Source organism: Callospermophilus lateralis, chromosome 5 (genome assembly GCF_048772815.1).
Source record: "Callospermophilus lateralis isolate mCalLat2 chromosome 5, mCalLat2.hap1, whole genome shotgun sequence".
In the NCBI taxonomy this organism is placed as follows: Eukaryota; Metazoa; Chordata; class Mammalia; order Rodentia; family Sciuridae; genus Callospermophilus; species Callospermophilus lateralis.
In genome coordinates this window covers 83186281-83206262 of record NC_135309.1, presented here as the reverse complement: position 1 = coordinate 83206262, position 19982 = coordinate 83186281, and the positions used below count along the sequence as shown (strand labels likewise).

General features: G+C 34.1%; 1 long non-coding RNA gene across 1 annotated transcript in view; it reads left to right on the top strand.

Annotated features, from left to right (window-relative positions):
• The window catches only part of LOC143399289 (uncharacterized), a 41252-nt gene that overhangs the window by 3884 nt on the left and 17386 nt on the right, over window positions 1–19982 (top strand). Inside the window, exon 2 of the long non-coding RNA XR_013091399.2 lies at window positions 3431–3539. This is a non-coding gene — a long non-coding RNA (uncharacterized LOC143399289). The remainder of the gene's footprint in view (window positions 1–3430; window positions 3540–19982) is intronic.

Below are 19982 nucleotides of genomic sequence, written 5' to 3'. Positions count from 1 at the left end.
AAAATAAAGCATCATATTTAATAAAACATTTTGTTTCTTTCTTGTTGGACATATGAAACAATGGGGTAAGTGTGATGTTGAAATATTTGATTATTCTTAAGTGATATACATAATAATAGGTAGGCCAACTATTAAAATATTCTGAGGATTAAAAGCATCTTGTATACATGTATTTGATACTCAGTCACCCAGAAAAAGAGTAAGGAAGGGTAGAGAGAGAAAGAAAGAAAGAGAGAATTAGAGACAGAGAGAAAGAGAACACAACAGAGAGGGGGAATCCTTTCCTTTCTGGGGTGAATGAACCAAAACCTGTAGTTTGAAACTCATTTCATAATCACTTCTAGCTTATTTCCCTAATTTGAATCACAGCTTCGACAACATTGTCAAGCTAGCAGCAACCTTACTCAACCTTGTTTTGTTTAGGGATACATTACATATATTTGTTGTTTTAGAGAATATACTTTATTTGGAGATCAGACTAGGATGTGTGCTAGGTATATGAACATTAGGTGGAATAAAACATAAAAACACCGACCTGGAGTTGTGATTTTCTGATTCTGGCAATCAACTGAATATCTGAAATACTGTAAAAACGGAGTAATCATTTGAGACATGCTTACTGGTGATAAGTTGTCATCATGGCAGCATCTTATTATTGAACAAGGGGTAATTTTTGAATGGGGATGACTCTTCCAATTTGGACAAGAACACACATCAGGATTCAGGTGCTCACTTCAGTTTCTAGTTAGAGAAATTTTAATTGATCAAAGATCTATATATTAGGAACATGAATCAAACAGGTTTTAATAGTAAAATAATTTCTACTCTAATAATATAATCTAGCATTTTTAAAGATTCTTTTAAAGATTTAAAAATATGTTAAAATTAAAAATAAATGAATGTTTTCAAGCCAGAGTTCATTCTTCCAATCCTGGTTTAAAATTGTTAAATCATTAATTGGAAGTTTTATTTTAACAGTACTTTTAAAGTAGAAATCTGTCCTCTATCAAGACAGTAATCCTGTATTGAAATTATCTTACAAATAAAATTTTAATTAGACATAGTACAAAAATGAATATGACATTCATTTTCCATATATATAGACAGAAGGATTTTTATGTTACTTCTCTCTGTGCATGTGCATTGTTAATAGGAAATTAGTGGCATTTGCTAAAATACTATACTTAGACCCCTTGCATTTATTTTTACAAAGTAAGTAGTTTACATTTGATGTTGAATAAAATAGGATAAGTTTTGTTGCTGTTAAATAAAACATGTACCATTTCTCACTCATCTTTTTTGACACAATTTGAATTTCTGATATTTGTCTATCTTATTTGCCAGTCACTGCTATTTATATTAGTAGGCAATGCTGTTTTCTATTTAATTTTGGTATAAGCACTATGCAAGAATAATTTTGAGTTTGGTATTTATACACTCTGTCATGCAGCAAACAAAACTTCTTTTAGAGAAAGTATTTCAAGAGAGAGAAGTGATAGTGAAACATTTGAGAATTCTAAGAGTAAATCAGATTTAAACTGAATTTTTAAAAACTGTTGCACATCTAAATTCCTGAAGATGCCTCTTGATAGGCATTATAATTGAGATGCTGGTGAGTATAACTGGAGTAGCAGGACATTTTTTGATAATTCTTGGATCTAAGCCTTTAGCTTATAAATATTGAAAATGTGTTAACATGTATTGATGTTTGGTCATGAACTCTGGGGCAGTAAGATACATAAAGAAGACACTGAATACATAATAAATGAAAAAGGAGCTAAGCTTGCTCTTAATTGATGTACTTTCATATGAATTTTTTTCCTCACATGGAAAAGTATTTTTATTGTGAATTTTTGAAAAGGATTGTTTAGAGTACAAGTTTCCAAACTTCAAAAATTTATGAATAAAATTTCAGAGTAAACTTCTTAGTTAATATAGTATAATAAGGATTCTGGAGATCACTTTAGTCCTATTATCAGTGTTATTTTCTAGCTCAATGCCAGTAATCTATTTTGCAGACTGAGTTTAATGAACTTTTAGGTGAATATTATTTTATGTATTATCAAAACCTAGTAGAAGACTCCCCCACCATCAAATATTTTGTCTTGTACACAGCAGTAAAAGATGTATAAAAATGATTTGAGAATATGAAATTTTTGAAGTTGTACACTCTGTTAAAAAATAAGGACTTAAATTTCTCTAAACAAGGAGCAATATGAATGTATAGGCAGAATTCTTCGTGAACAACAATAATTAAATGTGTGTGTGTGTGTGTGTGTGTGTGTGTGTGTATACACACACATATACATATATTTGCCAATGGAAAACTTACATATCTTACAATTTTTTTTAATTGGTCAAGGAAAACACCAAGCTTCTGATAGTGGAATGAAGTTTTGACTAAGGTCTTGTCTTCCTATCTGAAAAGAGTTCTCTGAGTATGAGTTTCTAACAATATGGGTAATCAGAAATTTTGAGAAGAAAAGAAAAGGCTAGTCTTGCAGGATGTCAAGAAAGGGCATGAACAAGCACTAGACAAAAAGAACACATAGAAAAAAGACCCCTAATTGGATGAATACCCAGCTTGTCACAAAAATGCTTAATGATGGAGTAAAGATAAATTTGTCAGTTTCTCATATGTTGAATATTCATCATATAGTCTATGCAGCTGTATCTTAGAATGCCATTTCCTTTTGATAAAAACATAAAGCAGATTATGCTACTAGTTTATTCTTAGGAAGTATATTGTATACCTTATATGCCAAAGTGAGCTATTGAAGAACAACTTTAAATGATTATTTTGTTATTATCAGTATATTCTTTTTACCATATGATCAGATGGTGGCACAAGGATTACCCAATTCTTTTTTAAGGTAGGCAAAACATTATTATGTAAGTGAGAATATCTCTAGATGGTAATTCTGACATTGCAATTGATATTTGTTCAGTGTTAAAACTAATACAATATTTAAAGGATATCTGCATGTACACTTTCAGGTATGAACATTGTTCCTGATTATTCATTAGTAAGGTAACTGGTATTAATTATTACTCTAGTAGAATTTGCTGCCCAATACTAAGTCTACTCTTATCCTCTTAGATGTAACAACATGTGTGATTCAAATTTACAGAGCTTATAATGTCTTAGAAGTAACATTAATAATATCTTATTGGAGTTTGTAATTCTATATCTTAAAGTGATTTAAATGACCACTTTAAATTTAAAAATATCTGTTCATATATTGCTTCATTTTTTGTGGAAAATATAATATTTGACTTTAAAAGGGGACTTGTAGTGCAGGTGGTAAAGATTTTCTCCCATTCTATAGACTCTCGTTCATGTTCTTGATGTTTCCTTTGCTGTGAAGAAGCTCTTTAGGTCGATGCCATACCATTTATTGATTTTTTGATTTTATTTCTTGTGCTTTAGGAGTCTTATTGAGGAGGTCTGTTCCTGAGCCAATATGATGGAGAGTTGAGCCTACTTTTTCTTCTAGTAGGCGCAAGGTCTAATGCCAAGGTCCTTGATCCACTTTGAGGTGAGTTTTGTGCAGGGTGAAATATAGGGGTTCAATTCCAATCTACTACATATATATTTCCAGTTTTCCTAGTACCATTTGTTGAAGGGGCTATCTTTTTCACCAATTTATGTTTATAGTGCCTTTGCCTTGTAAGAGATAACTGTATTTATATGAGCATGTATCTGTGTCTTCTGTTTTGTTCCATTGGTCTTCAATTCAATGCTATTTTTGTGCCAATACCATGCCATTTTAGCTTCTGTAGCATTTTTGCTACTATATTATACCATTTTTGCTACTATAGCTCTGTAGTATAGCTCTGGTATGGTGATACCTTCTGTATTATTTTTCTCCCTAAGGATTGCTTTGGCTATTATAGACCTCTTATTATTTCCAAATGAATTTCATTACTGCTTTTTCTATTTCTATGAGGAACATCACCATTAATCTCCAGGATATACAAAGAACTCAAAAAAGTTATCACCAATGAAACAAATAAACCAGTCAATGAATAGGCAAAGGAACTGAACAAGCATTTCACAAAAGACAAAATATGATTAGTCAACAAATACGTGAAAAAATGTTTGCCATCACTAGCAATTAGAGAAATGCAAATTAAAATTATACTGAGAATCCATCTCACTCCAGTCAGAATGGCAATTATCCAGAATATAAGCAACAATAAATGTTGGAGAGGATATGAGGAAAAAGGTATACTCATACATTGCTGGTGGGACTGCAAATTGGTGCAACCACTCTGGAAACAATACGGAGACGCCTCAAAAACTTGGAATGAAACCACCATTTGACCCAGCTATCCCACTCCTGGGTCTATACCCAAAGAACTTAATATCAACATACTATAGTGATGTGGCCACATCAATGTTTACAGAAGCTCACATCACAATAGCTAACTATGGAACCAGTCTGGGTGCCCTTCATTAGGTGAATGGATAAAGAAAATGTGGTATACATACACGATGGAATATTACTCAGCCATAATGAAGAATGAATTTAAGGCATTTCCTGGTAAATGGATGCAACTGGAGGCTATCACACTAAGTTAAATAAGCCAATTCCCCAAAACCAAAGGCTGGGTGTTCTTTCTGATATTTGGATGCTAACTCATAATAAGTGGAGGCAGATGTGGAGAACAGGACTTCATTGAATTAGACAAAGGGGAATGAAGGGAAGGGAGGAGGATGGGAATAGCAAAGAAATGATTTTCCCGTGTTCATGTATGAATACACAACCAGTGTTAACTCCATATCATTACAACTACAAAAGGGAAGTTATATTCCATGTAATATGTCAAAATACATTCTATGTGATGTATGACTAAAAAGAACAAATAAAAAATTTAAAAAGAGAAGTAATGGAGATTCTACTAGCATTTGTAACATATAAATATATGTATTTCCTATCAAGTATTTTTCACTTGCTTGTCATGACATTTTGTAGTGGGTTAAATGTTGGCTCCCATAAGATAAATTCAGGCCCTAATTCCTGGAGTTTGCAAATGCTATCTTATTGGAAAAAGGGTCTTTCCAACTGTAATTAAATTAGGGATGTCAAGATGAAAAAAGTCATCCTCAGTATTCCAGATGGACCCTAAAACTAAGGACTAGAGACACAAAACACAAAAGAGAAAGCAATGTGATTGCTGAGTTGGAGACTAGAGTGGTATGTAAATAAGGACAGCCACAGGAAGCTGAGAGGGAAATAATGCAGTCTCCCTGGAGACTCTCAAGGGGAGTGAAGTCCCAATACACCTCAATTTCTGACTTCTGGCTTCCACAACTGTGAGAGAAAAAAAATTCTATTGTTTTCGGTCACTCAGTTTGTGGTAACTTATTATAACAGCCACAGGAAACTACTCATCTCATTTAATCACAAACACTTTCTCATGTCATCATTAATATATTATATTGTAACAAAAACAAATAATCAGAAACATGTAAAGGAGGTGGCAATAGGGAGTGAGAGGTTTGAACAGAAAAACTTGTGAAGACACGGCAAAAATCAAAAATTTCTACTCATAAAATAAGAAATTTCAAAAATACTTTTTTCCCTCTCTTATTCTATTTTTTTCCCCTGATATTACTATTTACTGTTTTCTACTTGTATAAGGTTATTTGTTTAGGAATAGACCTTTTTTTTCTTCTTTCCTTTTTTTTTTCTCTTTTTTTGGTGCTGGGGATATTGAACCAATGACCTCACATATGCTAAGCAATTAATAAATAGACTGTTTCTTAACCCTTTGGTTAGGTTAGTTCCAGGAACAGAATGACAAGGGAAGTTAAGATGTGGTAGTTACAAATCTTAGGAAACCTTTCAACTTCACAAGGAGGCACAGTGCCTTTTAGTCATATGGACAATGCCCTGAAATCCATCCTTTTCTTATATGTAGGCTCAAAATATTATCACAGCATGAAATTATTAATGTTATTTGCCCAAGGTGCAATTATTAATGCTATTTCTTACCTGAATATATGAAAATATTAAGTTTTATTTTTACAACAAAGTTTTATTTTTACAACATGTTTTTAAAAATTCTCTTGAGTGCTAGGCATTGTGGTGCATGCCCGTAATCCCAGCAGTTTGGGAAGTTGAGGTAGGAGGATCACAAGTTCAAAGCCAGGCTCAGCAACTTAGAGAGGCCCTAAACAACTTGACAAGACTCTATCTCCAAATAAAAAATAAAAAGACCTGGGGATGTGACTCAGGGGTTAAACACCTCTGGGTTCAATCCCTGCTGTCATTAAAAAAATATACATATATATTCTTTTTGAGTTGATGTACTTATTATTTGTTTTTTTATTTACTTGTATAAATGTTTTAATTATATATAAGCATATAACCAAAGGATAATAGATGGGCAAGTTTTCTTCATTAATTGGGGGTCACTGATTACTTAGGAAATTAAAGTTTGGACATAAAATAAGCCATCAGTCATTTAAAGAAGTCTTAGGAAGTATGCTGAACTAACATATATAGAAAGATTATTTCAATTGCATTCAAGAAAGTAATTCAACTATTTAGGTTCAATAGTGGCTTTCTGTATATTGAATTCTCACATATCATCTTTGGAATGTATAGTCATTTTTCTTAAAAATTGATGAGGAACTCATGAATTATATCCATTGAATGTCAGACTTATTGTTCTTTGTAAGAACAGACATTAAATTCAGTATTATATTTAAAAATCAGATTAAGTGAGAAGCACTGCCTTTTCTATCTTGTTTTATTTTAGAGAACATTATTTTCTAAGAGAAATTGAAAGGATTTTATCAATATTGGCCCAGATCCTGTTAGTAACCTCTGTCCAATAGCAAGGTAGGTGGCAGATAAAGGGTTCTCTTCTTTTAGATTAATCTCCCCTTTCCCCCATCCCTAGCTATCCTCTGAATCCAATTTTATTTATAAAAAATAGAAATTGCTTTTTATTGTTCTCAAGGTAAATGTAAGAGTTTTAACATTTGTGAATGAGTTCTTTTTAGTGAAAAGATTCTACTTCTTGCAACTACCATCCCTTTCTGTCCCCTTACTCACCCTTCAATTATTTTATATTCTAATTATATTGAATTATTAAACCATGCTATTCTGTATCTCTATAAAATTTTGTAAGCATAGAGAAGTTCTGGATGAGATGCAATCATGTGCAAACATGATGTCATTTGTCTTGAAAACTGGAGGAGTGAGTGTATTTTCTATGCATTTATTTTTTATTTTTTTGAGAGAGAGAGAATTTTTTAATATTTATTTTTTAGTTTTTGGTGGACGCAACATCTTTATTTTATTTTTATGTGGTGCTAAGGATCGAACCCAGTGCCCCATGCATGCCAGGCGAGCGTGCTACCACTTGAGCCACATCCCAGCCCTGCATTTATTTTTTATTCGATTTTTTTGTTACTGGAGATTTAACCCAATAACCCCAGCTTTTTTTTTTTTTTTTTTTTTTTTTGAGAGGGGAGGTGGCGTGTCTCACTAAGTTGCTTAGGTCAATTGAGGCTGGTCTTGAACTTGTGATCCTCCTGTCTCGGTCTCCTGAGCTGCTAGAATTACAAGCATGCGCCACCATGCCTGACCACATTTACATTTTAGAATAGCTTGTCCTGAGGGAATAAAAAGAATGGGTATGTGGTACTAAGGGAACCAGCCAGTGAAGTTCACAAACAATCTTGACTCAACATGTTGTCCATCATTTGTTCAGATCCCTATTAGGATCATCTGAATTCTATGGAGAACAATGCAAAGAGGGTGGAAGGAAGGAAGGAGGGAGGGAGGGAGGGAGGGAGGGAGGGAGGGAAGGAGGGAGGAAGAAAGAAAGAAAGAAAGAAAGAAAGAAAGAAAGAAAGAAAGAGAAGAAGGGAGGAAGGAAAGTGAAAGAGTGAGTCTTCAGTCAGCATTTCCCTAGAATCTAGAATCTATGTTCAAAAAAAAAAAAAAAAAAAAGGAACCACAGCACTGTTGCTTTTTGAGTCTTCTCCCTTTTTGGACCTAAACAGCACTCTTTGTAATTTTGATTACATGAGGGCTACACTGGTGACTCCCAGAGAAATGTGGTTCATTATTTGTGATGATACTCTGAATCTTTTGGTACCAGAGATGCCACTGAAAATATACTTTTTTTTTTTTTTAATTAGTCTATCTAAGATAGTATGGTCTGGGCACCATGGCTCATGTCTATAATTCCAGTGACTCAGGAGGCTAAGGCAATAGGATCACAAGTTTGAGGCCAGCCTCAGCAATTTTGTGAGGCTCAAAACAACTTAATGAGATGTCTCTGAAAATGAAAATTAAAAAGGGCTTGGGATGTGACTCAGTGATGAAACACCCCTGGGTTCAATCCCCCCCAACCCCCAAAAGACACTAGGAGTTCTTATAGATGTTTGATGGATATAGTAGTAGTGGAATTGGTATGGATTGAACATTCTGAATTAGATAGAGCAAAGATACCAGGAAATTGTGACTGCTGTTTGTATTTTCTCTTTTAAAATGTTCAGAAATTTCACATGCTTTTGAAATTCAAATGTCTTCCCTGTTCATACATACTTCCCTTCACCTGTAGGACAGTAGCTTCTGATGTGAATGTGGAGGTCAGTAGAATATCAGTTCCAACCCAGTTTTCTCTTAGAATAAATCGGCTCTTCATTGGTCACAGGTTTGGTTTGGTTTATTCAGTTTTCAAGATCAGATGCTACTTCTTTCAAAAAAAGTCTTTCTCAACAACCTTGTTCAAGATCCATAGAGATTTGACCATAATCTCCTTTGGGCTATTTTTGTATTTTGTATTTGCTTCTTCACAGTTGCACATTTTATATACATTGTCTTCCTATCTATAGTGTCTCATTTCTACTGTTTTCCAAGTCCCACCCGGTATCTGGCACATACTATAAACTTAATAAATGGTTGAATGAATGAATACACACACTTGTTTTAGTCAGCTTTTTTGCCTCTGTGACTAAAGGACCCAACCAGAACAATTATAGAAAAGGAAAGGTCTATTTAGGGGCTCACTGTTTCAGAGGTCTCAGTCCATAAGTAATTAATTGGCTGCATTCCTCGGGGCTTGAGGTGAGGCAGGGCATCATGGAGCAAGAGTATGGCAGAGGGAAGCAGCTCACATGATGATTAGAAAGTAGAGTGAGAGAAACTCCACTGACCAGATACAAATACATACCCCAAAGCCAAGCTCCAATTCCCGCCTCCTCCAATCACACCCTACCACTTCAGTTACCACTAGGTTAATCCCTATCAAGGGATTAATTCACTGATTGGGTTAAGACTCTTACAACCCAATTATTTCTCCTCTGAATTTTTTTGCATTGTCTCACATGTGAGCTTTTGGGGGATACCTCACACTCACACCATAACAACACTGAATGTTACTTTAACGCCAGGAATATTTGTTCAAGCATTATTCAACTTGTAAAGTAGGCATTTTACCCCTTCAGTACCCACTATCTGCTTTAGTTCTTTTTATCCTTCTCAAATATTCAAACCTTGATCTTCTATTCTAGTAGGCAAATTCATTCTGAAGGGTTTTTTTTTCTTCTTTTCTTTCCAAACTTAACTATATAGTGCCCTGATTAATAGAATCTTGCTAAACAAATGTATCTTTTCTAAAATACTTATCTATGTTGCTATGTTAAATGGCTAAAATGTCTTCCTTCAATTACTATTTAAATGTTATCAAATGATGAAATTTCACTAGAAATAAAGTATGTTAACTCAAAAACCTAAGTCCATTATGATTGGGTTTTGTCCCTATGGCAAGCTTGCTGATCAGATTTTTGATAGGGTGTATTTTTCAGGCATTCCCCAAATCACATCTCTTAATTTCTTATAATGTCAATTCTTCCAAATTTCCTCTAAATTAGTCAATTGCTTTGACTCCAGGATAGCTTATGGCTCACTGAGGAAATGGCCAGATGTTCCATTTTGTTTCCTAACTCACTTTACTACCCCCATGTACACATGAGAACTCTCACATTTGTCATGTAACATTACTGAGTAGGATAAGATTAGTGGTAACAGTTGCTAGAAAAATCAGTATAAAGTAATTATTAAGAAATATCTGTTATTTGTATTCTTTATTGTTTTTCTTGATAAAAACTAACAAATGAAATCAAACAAATGAGGAAAGAATCTTTTTATAATGACATTATAAGCTGAGACCTACTGGTTTCATGCAGAACTCTGCTTTGCACACTGAAAGAACTCTAGAGGACTGATGTAGTTATTGCATCCTATTAAATAAGAGTACAGTTCACAAACTTACTAGTTAATGATTCAATAAAACTGAGAACATAAATGTGTCTATAAAACTACAAAACTTTCTCATCATTATTATTTTCACTAACTAGCTCTGATTTCCACCAATGCTTTTAATGGTAAACACTTTATTCTTTCATTTCACATACTGGTTATAGAAATGGGGGCATGCAGGCAAGTGGCAATGCGATGTGTGGGATAAGATTTTTAAAATTATTTAATCCCCATTCTCTAAGAAAAAAGAAGAGGGGATATTAGAAATCACCAGACATAATTTTATAACTCTGCATATCAGGAAATTGGAGACGTTAAGTGGCTTTCTGTTTATGGAGTTGGAGCAGACCAGAAGTCAGGTCTTGACTGGGATAGACTGGAGCCAGGACTTTTGTCTGCCTCTCAGGCCATTTATCTTTCCTTTACATCATGCAGTTCCTGATTAAGACACAGAGTTAATGGTCTCTTGTGGTATCTGATAATGCAAATATGGCTAAGGTGCTCTTGAAAGTCCTTGGTGCTTACTTCCCTGTAAAATGGAAAAATGAACCTAAATCTGATTGCTTATTTTGAAGTATTTTCTAAAGAAATTCTTGGTGATGGGCATGGAAAAATAAAATCTTTTTGCTTTTTTTCCTTCAGTACTGAGGATTGAACTTGGGTTGCTTTACCACTGAGCTACATCTCTAGCCCCTTAAAAAAAAAATTGAGACAGGTCCTCACTAAGCTGCTGAGATTGGTCTCAAACTTGAGATCCTTCTGCCTCAGAGTTGCTGGGATTATAGGCATGTGCCACTGTGCCCAACTAAAATCTTTAAAAACCATACAACACATAATCAGACATTTTCTAGCTGAATTTGGAAGGGGTGTTAAAATTTGAGTGCATTCTGTTTTCTTCCCCCAATAAATATTAAAAAGGAACCTACAAAGTGCTTATGATACAATAATAACAGTATGGGTATGACTCTTGGCTTTATCAGACCTACAGTCTGGTGAGGGATACAGGTAAAGCGGTAGGTAAGTATGGCAAAAGATTATGAAAATGTAACATTATAGGGAAAATATAGTTGTCATATGGATATTTAGCGATGGCACCTCCTCTAGATGTAAAGTCTGAGAAGTTTTGTCAGTAGAAATGACATTCAAGTTAAGAAGTCAAGAATGACAAGAAGTGAACCTAATTAAAACAGGAGTTGGCTTGAGATGGACAAGTGTTCCAGGTAGAGGGAGCAGAAAGTGAAAATTTTCCAAATTAAAAGAGAAAATAATTTTTTTTGTGGTGCTGGGGATTGAACCTGGGACCTTGTGCATGCTAGGCAAACACTCTACCAACTGAGCTACATCCCGAGCCCTGAAAAAATAATTTTCTAGGAATTGAGAGAGGTTCTGGATTGCTGAAATATGCTTCCCATCAAATTTTCTTTGACTGTATTGATTGTAAGCACCTAAGGTTATTTTTTCTTAGGGTATACATATTATTCACCAAATGAGTACATTTTGCAGGCCTGGGCATTTAGGTAACAATTTTGATACTTTTATTTTTTAATGAAGGAACAGAATATTAATCTCCAGATATATTGGGTATATCTTTGCTCAAGATGAGTGAGCTTTCATATGATTTAAAGCCTATGAAACATGAAAAGGGAAATCTTCTTTATCCTGAATTTTGTCTGTTGTCACTTGCAACTGAGAATGCTAACATTATGCTCAAAATCCACGTATAACTCATTGTATATAATTGTTAACCTGTTTTCAACTCGTAAGATTCCCAAACTTTGTTGTATTTATTTTAGTTCTTTTTTAAGTACAGCAACTCAAAACCCTACTTTTTAAATTTTTTTTTTTAGTTTTAGTTGGACATGAAACATTTATTTATTTATTTATTTATTTGTTTTTTATGTGGTGCTGAGGATTAGACCCAGTGCCTCAGATTTGTTTTTATGTGGTGCTGAGGATCAGACCCAGTGCCCAGAACCCTCCTCTGATGAGCCACAACCCCAGCCCTCAAAATTCTACTTTAATGTTTGAAAGTTTCTGAGAATTCTGCCACAATAGAATGTCATACTCAACAATTAAAAGGAAAATAAATAAATAAAGAAATGTAGAATATAATGGTAACCAACTTATGTGTATTCAAGCAAATTAGTAATGAAAAAATTGGTCTATTTATGTTTCCTTGAATGGAAATGTCTTCTGGAACAGGAGGGAGCAACCTATATGTTAGGTTGTTCAATAATAAAGTGATTATGAAGATTCCTAATGCACAGGTTGGTGCCAGTAATGTATAATTATTATTAACAATTATAATTGTTATCATTGTGAATATAAATAGCTAATATCTAAGTCATGTTACTAAATATAAAATATTATGCTGTTTCTGTGCACTAGTACATTTAATTTGCATAGCATTCTTATGAGGTAAGCACTCTTTACCTTACAGTTAAGGAAATTGAGGCATAGAGCAGTTATATACATTGCCCAAAATCACACAGCTAATATGCTGAGAGGAAAAATTTGAATACAGGATGTCTGAATTTTGTACCAAAATGAATCTGTAGCTGAAGATAGTAGCATCATAAAAGATTGCAAAATTGTAAACAGCAGTATGTCAAGAAACCACTAGAGTATGACATTAATTTAAAGGATAAGTTTTTTTGGTATGATGGACTATGTTCTTATGGGTGTTTTCAGGATACTTATTCGATTAAAATTAACTTGCAGTACTTGTGGATGCTAATAAGCTGCCCTGTTTACCTTTAAGCTGAACTTTACAAATGGTTTTGTACCTTTATAACCTTGACATTTATTGGGGTTTGAAAAGTGCTATTCACTTTTGGGAAAAAAAAAAAAAAGAGTAAATGTACTCCCAGTTAGGGTGTAGTGAAAAGAAAATTCAGTACTATATGGGCTAAGTGTTTGTGTGGTTCTTTATGGCATACCAAGCATTTTTATGCTATTTTATTTTATTATTACAGGTTTCCACAAGAGACAGAATGGGTAATGGACTCCACAGTCCTAACACAGAAATAGACTTACTGAGTGAAGGAAGGATTAGAACTAAAAAATTGAACTCTCATTATCTTCTCTATATGCTGCCTTTCCTTGTATAATTTATAAGGAATGTACAGAGAATAATAGGTAAGAAGCTGAAGCTCTCCATTAGATAAGCTAGAATGTGAGAATATTCCTTAACTGATTAGCATTACTGAATATTACTTGGTTGATAATGTCACTCCAGACAGTGACGTTCCCAATTATCGCAACTTTTATTTATGGCACATGGCAATTTGCCAGCCCTATTCTTATGTCAGTAGAAGATGCAGCTTCACAGACTTCAGTTCTCCCCTTTACCCTATCTGTCACCACTTTAGAAGGAGAACAGATGCTTATAGAGCATTGCCTTATAAACCCTCAGGAAATCTTGGGAAGCTCCTTCATTTTCTCATAGAGAGAACCCATTGACTTTCAGCAAGGATTTTGAAAGAATTTGTCCTTTTAGCAAATAAAGCTATAGTAAAATGTTTTGTAATTAAGAGGAAACTCTCTTTTCACCAATTTCACACTATTCTCTATTTCTTGATAAAATTTGTATTAAAAGAATGTATACTGCATGTTAGAAGATTCAACTCTTGGTCTAAAGTTTTCCACAATCTTATTAAAAAAACTCAAATTAATTTAATTAAGTAAATAAGGGTGAGACAAGTGACAAAACAACTGAGATAATAAATAATGGGCATGAACTGGCAGCAAAGACATTCTGAAGGAGATCTTGGTAGCAGGCCCAAGAAACAGTGTTAATCTAAAACACCTGAAATGATAATTCTCTGGAGATATGTGGTAAGTGAAATCAAACTGAAGAAGGAAAAAAAAAAGTCCATTCTCATTAGCCAATCAGATGCTAACTTGATAACATTTTTAAAATTAAAATAGTATTAACATTAATTTTGTAATTATCATACATTATGGAAACTTTGTAATTTTCAAATATTGTCATAAAAGGTATTTCCTTGATTAAAAGAATATTCATTGTAAAGCAAAATCATCCATTGTTTTAACAAAAACATTTGGCTCAATGCAGACCTGGAAGGCAGCAACTTGAAGAAAGTAAAATAACACAGTGGTTGATAGGCTGAATTGAGGCACTTTGAGAAAGAGAGATTGAGGTCTACCCAGGGCAAACACTTCATGACTTTGGTGAGGAGGTCTGGACTCTGCTTCAGAGATGTGGGCTCTAATCAAATTTGTTATAACTGGGTTTAGTTCAGCTCTAGTTTTTTTAGTTACCCTTACAAATATCTATCATGGATCTGCCATAGACTAGCTATGTGACCTTGAACTAATACTTAACCTCACTGAGTCCGTCTCTATAGCACAATCAATACGCTTCCTGTTCTTTTTAGGTCTTAACAGGGATGCCTGAGAACAAATACTATAGCAAATGTGAAGTTGTTTTGAGTTTCTCAGAGGAAAAATACATTGTATACTGGAAATTATTGCTATTATTTAAGTTAATGATTATTATTAGCAGGAAACTGTGATAAACAGCACTTCCAATCAAGTTTTGAGTAACTCTCAGTCAAAAATCAACAGAGTTCAGCTGGAGTTAATGTTATGATGATTCTGTTGGAATAGAAACAAAGTTCAGGCATATTATTATTATTTTTTCTAGGAAGAACATTGAACCTTAGGTTGATCTAGAACCTGAAGAAATGTTTTCATATATTATTTTAAAAAAATGGAATTGAAAGGTACTCAAGTACCAGATAAAATCTATTATGTTAGATGAGACTTCCTTAATTCAATGACTGCTAACTGGCTACAGTTTTTATTCTCTTCCTCCACATACAACTGTGAAATAATTGTAAAAGATATGCATTCAACAGACTCAACTCAGCAACATATAAACATATAGCATTCAAATCTTTCCAATACCTTATCAACATTTTGTGTTCCTCTATGCACTGATAAGGCTGAGGAGAACAGATACATGGTATTTACAGAAAAATACATCAGTACATTTGGTTAATTTGGGGAGTGGCATAATCAACATTATAGTCTGTCTACTCTTAGTAGAGGGGCAGTGTCTTGCTTATTCTTTGACTTGGGCTTGTAGAAGCTCAGGGTATAGCTAAGGACCAGCTTCTCACTTGAGGGACTTGAGGCTCTTTTTGTGGAATTCAGGGCACCACTGTGGTTGGCCATGGCTGTACTGGCTGCCTCGTTACACTTGGTGCAGCCTATTTTTAAATGTTGGATTCCTGGTGTGACACTTGAGACATGTCTTGACACTAAAAAGGCATTGATTCTATAGCCTTCTACTTTCAGAAATCCTGTGGGACAGTGCCAGCTCTTTCTCCTCACAAGCCCTCATGGTTGCTCTCTGTGTGGGCTGCTAGGCTTGACTACCAAGTCTACCTCTGCAGCCTTGTTTAGCCCCTGACAAAATACCACAACCCCTACCGTGTAACCTCAGCTCAAGAAACAAAATGAAGAGATCAATTTTTACCCTTTTCCTAATTGTTTGCAAGTCCTGGTGCTCAACACATAGTCAGTTCTATAATGAAATGCCTCGAGATTGTGTACCTATGCCTGCAAAGGTGAGCATAAAGGAAAAGAGTTCTAGTGCTTTATAAATTCTCACCTTTAATATTACTTCCACAGATACCCCTTCTCTCGTCTATTGATGCTCTTTATAGTTTATTTGGTGACAAATTTTGGTTTCATTGGAAACTGTTAAGGCCAGGTAATTGTCAGAGAAAATGCTTCTACATTTCTCCTCCCTACATTTCCCTTGAGTGGATCTGCATCTTTTAGAAATGAACTTTAAGGAGTTATTTATATCCATTCTCTTTAGTTTTGCAAAACAATACATAAATATTTCATGGTGAAATCTACATCCTATGATGCTAAGGAGATATTTGGGAGAGAAAAAGTCTAGGTTAACCAATTAGAAACAATATCTACCATTTTTTGAATACCTATTATGTTACAGAAATGTGTCATATATTTAAAATACACACCCACCTTTCTTATAAATCAAAATGTAATTATTATTTTCCCTATATAGCTGATTTAGAAGCTGATTTTAGAAATCACCATATTCCTAATAAAAGGCAGAGGAGATGTTCAAGTTCAGGTTTGACTAGCTTCAAATTCTATATTTTTTCTGCTGCCATAATTTATCTCTTAGTCTGACATTTCTCTAGGTTGTTCATTATCTACACCCTGTTCGTTAGCATAGAAATTGCCTTTACCTTGTAAGTCTTGGAAGAGCCATATACACCTCCCCCTATGGAGAATGGAAATATTAGATACTCACTTCCCTAATCTTCCTTGCAGCTAGACCAGAGACATATGACCTACATACTGTCAAGTCAGATGTACTTCCACAGAATAGCGGGTACTTCGAGGAGTTCTCTGTCAGCAGTAGCTGTTATAGAAAACTTGAGTTTCAGGGTATAAGAATAGTGAGTTAGTCTCTGAATCTAAGGCTCAGGGATGACAATGCTGGTAGTGAAAAATGCAAAGTCCAGTGTCTTAAGATGGCAGGTACAATGTCCTGTCAAGCAGGTCAGTGGACTAATTTGGGGCATAATTTTGGCTGGGTATGTCATGCCTCTGTTTCCCCAGTATTTCCCATTAGTCTGAGATCTATTTAATGTTCTTGTAATAAATACCTTCCTTTTTAATCATTTTAAGCCTATCTTCTTCCATTTTTAATTTGTATTTTCTGGGTTTGAGGACTATAGACTTTATCAAAGAACTAGATAGCATTACTATTGGATATATTTTACAAAGGATTATCCATATTTCCTTATAAACTATGATTTTCAGGATATAAAAATTTGATCATTGCAACATACCTGACAAAATGCAAGTGCACAAATGATTTTTTTCTTGCATTCTCAGATGTATGAGCTTTGGAACTTATGAAAAGAGAAACAAAATAAAAATTTCAAGTAAGTAATTGTATGAAGTGATGTCCTTCACTTGCCATCTGTCTAGCAATATCTGCTCAGTTCAAGTATTAACTCACATGAAGTATTTCCTACTTTTTTATTCCTTGTCCCCTTTCTAACTACAAATCACTTCTTTGGCTTTACCTTCACATTATTCTTTACTACTTTATTTTACTGTATTTTGGTTTTGCTGTTAACCTCATTTCTTACACACACATACACATATTCTTAATTTAATGGTTCCTCGAAAGCTCATAAAGTCTTCTCATTTGCATTATTTTCTCCAAAGTCAAGTCCAATTCCTGGTACTGACTAGGCAATGAATATTTATTTGAAGAAAATAATAAGTACTGTAATTTTGGTATGAAAAAATTCCCCAAATTTCTTTTTCTTTTCTTTTCTTTTTTTTTTTTGCTTTAGTCAGATTTCAAGAGAGAATTCTCTGGTTGATTTATTTATGTGGTTCCTCATTAAGCTTTCATGATTTACTTGTCTTCTCCCCAAAACTTAAGTTCCTTCCTTTCCACATTTTCTCCCACTCTCAAACCCCTCCATGTAAAACTGCATATAACTCTTGCACCCTGTATAACAAGATAACCCAGTATTTGTGACTATTGTTTCAAACTCTACAGTATTTTCTGAAAAGTATTGATATTAATATGAGCACATTTTAAATTACTTTGTCCTTTTACTTTTTCTGATCTCATTTCATTGTAACCGTGTTTAATCCATTGACATAGGAGGAAGTTTTTTATTGTGCAATGACAGATGGTTTGTGTTAGTTTTTTTTTTTTTTTGACATTTTAAGTTTAATGTGATGAAGAGAGAAGTTTAGATTGGATGTAGACATGCCTTTAACTTTATATGCTGAGAGCCTGCCTTCCAAACTTCTGAGGTACAGTCATTATCCTAGTCTGTCGTGTAAAACACTATTTGTGTTATCTGTCTCAGAATTCTGAATTTCAAGCTGTGAAATATGGGGGTTCCATTTTGTAACACTCCCTTTCTAGAACCTACTCTTTATTTTCAAAGAGAACAAGGGTTGTAGTGGAAGAAAAGAATGAGGATAATAATGGCTCCATTTTTACAAGCACCCTGGAAGGTTTTTGTGATGTAACTTCTGTAAATTTAAGTAAAGGCAGGTGAGAAAGACCCAGGGGCTCCAGCCACACAAGGCTGCCCTACATGTACCTACTGTTCCATCTAACCCTAACTCTCTTCTAGTCTTTTAAAGGAGAAAAGAAAAAGACATGAATAGTGCCTGTCTGTTGTACTGCAGCCTGGATAGAATAAATCAGAGCAGAAATTATACATCTGGGATTTGGAAAACATTCATTATAACTGATCATAGAACAAATTGACATGGACTGGTGAAATGTTCTGGCCTTACAGTAGATTTAAATACTTAGAGCAAATGCAAGGACAAGCACTAGTATGACCTTGGTTTCCAGCCAATTTCTTTAAATATCCTTTTATGATTTCTTCTACATTATGAGTTTTTTAAAAAAGAAATAACCAACTGAGCTCCTTTTCTAGAAAAAAAAAACTGTATTAAACATTAAGTTGTATAAAAAATATTACCTTCAAGTCATTTGCAGTTTAGTAGGGGGGAGGAGTCAAAGAAATATGCCAAATTGTAAGATTTTTAAACAATCATCTTATGTTAACTAATAACCTTGTGCCTCAAATGATTATAAACACTTTAACCATGAGATCACCTTTAATCTTCCTAACTCTTATTATTAGCAGCATTTTACAAAGAAGGAAACTGAGGCATGGTAAGGTTAGGCAACATGCCGAAGATCCCAAAACTAAAGAATGATAGAGCAGAATTATAAAACCAGACAGTTTGGCTGCCAAACATGTGTGCTACATGATCCTGCTGTTTTATACAATAACAAGAGATGACACAAGGCAGTAGATACTAAATTAATTTGTATTTCAGAGGTGGCAAAGGATGATGTGGGACAAATCTCTTTGTTAGTGTCTGGGCTAAGCTCTGTTAGCCTGAATGTTGTTTCTAAACATTTCTGTATGTTTTTAAAAATTATAGTTAATTGCCAGTAGTTGAAAATGGAGGGATTTTATACATAAACATCCAGATTTGGACTTCTGATAATTCAGATGATTTGGGTATCCTCCTCCCACATTCTTCTGAGAAAACATTGAAGCTGAGTAACTTCTACTTACTTTTAAAGTGGCATTTCCCTTTAATTTGCCCCATAGTCCCTATTGCTCCCTTTTTATTCCTATGTGTCAAGTGTCAGTTGCCATTCGCCATTCTTTTCCTTTAGTGTTTTTCCTTTTGTGATAGAATTAGGGAGGAAAATTATTTCTTTTGTTTATGTCTGTATTGCATGAGAAAAATTAGAAATATATGTAGATACAAGATGTTTAGACTTACTCACTCATGTTACCTGCCAGATTTGTAAGCCTAAGGTTATTAAACTGGTCATCTATAACACAAGACTCACTTAGGCAGTAAAACTTTGCTGAAAAAAAATAGTATATTTACTTGGGTCTGAGAGAGTTGGTGAGAATTTTGTAGACAGAATGAGGCAGAGTTAAGTATGTTAGGCAAGGTAGGAAGGTTAAGTGTGTAAAAATCACACTGCCATTTTTACAAAATGAAGGTTCAGTAGCAAAACAAGCATTACTCAAGTTTTTTACTTGTGATGGTTTTGGTGGCTTCTAAGGTTGAAATGCATGGAATGCTTAAGTATATCTGAGAATA